Here is a 4805-nt window from a genome sequence, read left to right on the forward strand (position 1 = left end):
GCAGGTTTTTTTATAAAAAGACTAGAAGTAAACCTTGCATTTATAAATGAGTTGCATGGATGCAATACCTTATATAAGAGTTGAAACATACATTATGTCATAACAAAATTAACCTTAATTGATAACAGCAATAGCTCTACATTGAAAAGCAGATTCAATAATCTACCTTTTTATCTTATTATTCCTATATGAAATTTCTATATTCCCCTCGTATTCTTCTTAACCCTGTTCCCCTTACCTAAGAAAGAAAGATAAAGAAGGAAAGAGAAAATCCTGAGTCTAAGTTTCTATGCCTTGTTTTCTCACTGAATGAGATCACTAATAACTTATAACCATTCACTTTATAATGACAAGCATCTATTACCCAAGAGAGCAACCAAACCTACCCACCCAAACCTTCGGGAAACGACGACAGTCTCTTCATATTGCTTCTTGCTGATTTGGGGCATAGAATTTCTTTTTGGGGGCCCAAAGGAAACTGGGAAAAATGGCTAAGAAAGTTAGTGGGAACACTTGTTGTCCAGCCTCTAAATGTTGAGAACTTGCAGGCTTAACTGAAGTCCTGTTGTAACAGTCTTAAAGGCTGCACCGTTTGGAATCAACAGTTCTTTGAAGCTGTTGTGGAAGGAAGCTTCGATGGAGCAGCCTCGGAAGCAGTCTGAGGTTGGATCCCGCAGGATGCCAGAGCAGGTGTGTGTCTGCAGCTTCCTCACATCCCTGTGGGTGAGCCCCGTCAACGTCTTCTCCATTTCACTGGTATCCACGTCTTTTGCTCTGAAAACATACAGTTTCTCACAAGTAATATACAGTTCTATAATTATAATTGTATGAGATATGCAGGATGCACAAATCAATTAGGGATGTTTTTCTGCTCTCTGAGCAGAAGATAGAAATCTGTAACTCTCTACTGTATGAAAGGATGGCATGGGATTCTGTAGCCAACAACATTTTTTATTGGCTATGTATAGACATTTATGTCTCAGCTAGTCTCAGAGCTGTTCCCAAGTAGCAAGATCAGTCACACAAGTTACCTGCTTGTTCTTTTTTTGAAGCCAAAATCTTCAGAAAGCTTTCCCCAGTCAAATCTGATTTCCAACAGCTGGGATGGAATACATAGGCCCTTTGTGTCCTGTTGAGATGTGAGCATAGTCTTCTCCCCAATGCAACATATTTCCTATCTTCCATCTTGGAATTAGAACTTTTATATGTGGATACAATTTAGCAGTTCAATTTTTACTTTTAGGTTTGTTATATTTTAGCCTCTCTCAAAAAGGGTGAATAATATTATCAATGAATATATAAACATTTTCATGTTGATAAATTAAAACAAGGTTGTATGAAGTCTAAATATGCTCTTTTTACAAAGATACATATTTATTAACTTTGAGATAGTGTTTTTCTGTGTAGCCTGAGCTGTCCTAGATTTTCTCTGTAGGTTAGGCTGGCCTCAAACTCAAAAGAAGACCTAGCTGCTGTCTTTGTGTCCCAAGTATTGGGATAAAAGCCATGTATTTAATTAATTAAAATATTTTAATTATTAATTAATAATACTTGCACATGCTTTCCTTTTTGGATGGGAGCAGCCCAGACAGGAATGGTTAAGACAAGTGGCACGGGATGTGTGGCTGGAGGACAGGAAAGTAGCTTAGGGGTTGATATCTGCCCAGCTCCAGAGCATTAAGGCTTATTAAAAACCTAAGAGCTTTCCTTGTCTTTGATTTATATAATAGTGGGTTAAAGAGTAACTGCCACTGGATTAATAATCAATATTAAGTAACATAATAATTAATTCATTTACATATGTATTAATAATAATATGAATTAGGGGCACCATCTGTAGAGTGATTATTAATAATTAATATTGAGTCATATTATGGTAAATCATTAATTACTTCTTAACCACTGATTTCCCCAAAATAACCACACATAGAGACTATGATTTATTCGGAAGCTGAGCACAGAGCTGGGCATAAAATCTGATCCACTGCCCACTCTTCCACTCATCCATGGTTCCCAATACTTGCATTTATTATCTTCTCTGGAATCGGTCCTTTCTTCTCTCTTCACCTTTCTCCCTCCTCATGATCCTTCTTCAACCTTCACTCCCTCAAACCTTAGCTCCACCTGCCACTCTTCTGCCCAGTCCAGGCTGCAGGCAACTTTATTATCCAATCAGGGATAATTTGTAGACAAGGTTCACAAATGTCATTTTGGATACGTGAGAATTTGCTCATAGACACAAGGGTCTTGGTGGCCAAGCAGTTAAGATTTGAACACTTAGCTCCAGATCAACCACAACACACATTTGTTTCTACAGGAGAAGAAAAACTCCAGGTTGATAAAAGTAAGATCTGATAGGGGGAGACTTCCTGAAGATCTTGGCTGCAGACATAGGAAAGAAATCAAGAAGACCAAACAGGACAGGTAACACAATTTGCTGATCCCTCCACATGGAACATCTCTGAGACGGACCGAGATGTGAAAATGTCTCCAGCCAGGACTTCAGCTATGCATGGCCAAGAAATCTTTGGCTGCAAAATCCTCAGAACTTATCATGCCATTCTTTTAAATGGCATAGATAAAAATTTATCCTGCTGTTTGCTTATACAGTTCAAACTAACTTATGTAGAAAAACAAATGCTTTACCCATTTGAACAGGGAGCAGAGACTCATCTCTAACTGAACTGTGTTCAGTACATAGCTCATGCATATAGTAATAAAATTATATAATACCTTCAAAAGTTTATATATTTTACAGAGGATAGGACACACACACACACACAGAGACAGACAGACAGACAAGTAGCCCAGATGATCCAACTTCGCCAACAGCCTCAATAAGTGTTTCCTAAACAATCTGTATCCGGGACAATTTCAAAATGGCTACCCAGATCATCCAGCATCTCAGACTATTCTAAGTCAGGACTTCAGTGAAGCTCTGAACGTTCTCAGAACCCAGCGACCGCACAGCAAAAGTTACAGCTAGATTTCTTAAGACTGGACAATACCCAAATTTTCTTGCCCCCCCCAAAGAAAAACTATGTCCCAAGTCATCAGGAAGCAATTTAACAAAACACACCACCACATTCCCAAGGTGGGGGGATGGTTTTTGGTCATTTTATGGGTGATAGATGTTTGTTATGATTTAAAAGGGTTTGGTTGTAAGAATGATAAGTAAAAAGGTAGATTATTGAATCTGCTTTTAGACCAAAGAGCATTAATAAGCCAAAAAATTTACATTGGCATAAATCTTTGTATTTTGTTACATATTTAAGATTGTATTTGGTTACAACATGCTAAGGTAGTGTACCTTTGTAAATTTAAAAATTGCATTGTTAAATTCTAGTCCTTTTGAAAGCTGCTATTACAAAATGTTTAGAGTAATTATGAAGTGCATGTTAGTAGTCAGACAGCAAAATTCATGGTCATGTTAGATACTAGTTTAGGTAATTACGAAAACATGTTTCCTAGATTGACAGATAAGATAAATGATCTTCAAAAACCTCAGAGATCTACAGACTATGGCATTTAACGATTTTATTAACTTAAGACCTCTTTTGACCACGAGACAGGCCTGCTCCTGGCAGCACCCCTCTTCTACTTCAAAGAGCACCTAAGGCTTCATAGTGGCAAGCTAGCCGCTGGGTGAGAAAATGTCCTTCGGTCCACTACAGGCAGAATACTGTCCAAACTGGACAAAAGGCATGTGGGAAAATTGACTGCTGAGCTTTGCAAGGACAAAGAAGAATTCCTGCCTTACAAAAAGGTCTGTCAAATATTCTGAGCCAGAAGGCTGAAGACGATGCTCCAAGGTTATAGAAGAACTTTCAGGCAGCCCAATATCTCCGTCATTTCTGTATGTTTGGAAGCTGCTTGCCTGCACTTCCTACATATTTAGGTAATATTTACTCCTTCTTAAGTCTCTGATGAGGTTGAAGACTAGATAGGGATAGTCTCCCAGCTAAATTTAAATTGTTTAGGATGATGGAAATTGATAGATGGTAAGATACTTTATCCAAGAGTGCCAAATACACAGATGTAAATCTTACCTGATAATGTTCATAACTGTTATTATTACATCTTGTAGAACTCTGCTGGATAAGGTTGAAGTCTGGTGCATCTGGAGAGCCAAACTGATCTCAGCCCATTAAGATGGACTCCCTCTTCTCAGCAGGGTTCTGTGCCAATCCCCCCTGATGTGGGTAAGCCCAGGTCTTGTACAGAGCATCACATAGCCCTCAGAGAAGTACCACAGGCTCCGCCCTTTCCTGATGAGAGGCCGAGTTCAGCTAGCACCTGCGGATTCCTGGAGATGCCCACCCGATGCTAATAGTTGCCTTGGCGTCTTGACTTTCCAAATGACCTTTGACTTTACCTAAAGATTTTTCCCACCCATAGGATGACTAAGTACTTTAGTGTCCTCATGCTGGGACAGTGCTACTGCGTGTGAACGAGGCGCTGTAGCACTACATGTAAGCCATGTCTCCCTGGCCCTCTGACCCCACTGAATCAAACCCATGTATCCCCGGAACCCCTCCCACGGCGCAGGGTTTATAAATCCCGGCTTTGAAATAAACACGTTGAGCGTGCTTGCAGCCTGCCTGGTGCTGTGTGGTATCATGAGCTTCCAACATGGTGGCCCGAGATTTCTCATTTACTCTGGGGGAGGGAGGGCTTCCCTCCGCCTTGCAGATTTGCCACCTGACCTCCCGGGGCTTGACAGGCCCCGTGGAGCTTCTGCCAGTCATGGCACTGTCTCCGCAGTCAGGCCTGCCTTCTGGTCGGTTTCAGGGCTCTGTGGTGCT

The 4805-nt window shown here is 40.4% G+C and overlaps 1 long non-coding RNA gene across 2 annotated transcripts; it reads left to right on the forward strand.

Annotated features, from left to right (window-relative positions):
* Positions 1 to 229: 229 nt before the first annotated feature.
* LOC132657075 (uncharacterized) lies at positions 230 to 4595 on the forward strand. Of its 2 annotated transcripts, XR_009594920.1 has the most exons (4): positions 230 to 690; positions 2318 to 2424; positions 3573 to 3898; positions 4088 to 4595. It is a non-coding gene; the product is annotated as an uncharacterized LOC132657075 (long non-coding RNA). The 2 variants fall into 2 exon arrangements; XR_009594919.1 differs by having other exon boundaries at positions 3573 to 4595.
* Positions 4596 to 4805: the final 210 nt, after the last annotated feature.

The sequence above is a fragment of the Meriones unguiculatus genome, chromosome 10 (assembly GCF_030254825.1).
Source record: "Meriones unguiculatus strain TT.TT164.6M chromosome 10, Bangor_MerUng_6.1, whole genome shotgun sequence".
In the NCBI taxonomy this organism is placed as follows: domain Eukaryota; kingdom Metazoa; phylum Chordata; class Mammalia; order Rodentia; family Muridae; genus Meriones; species Meriones unguiculatus.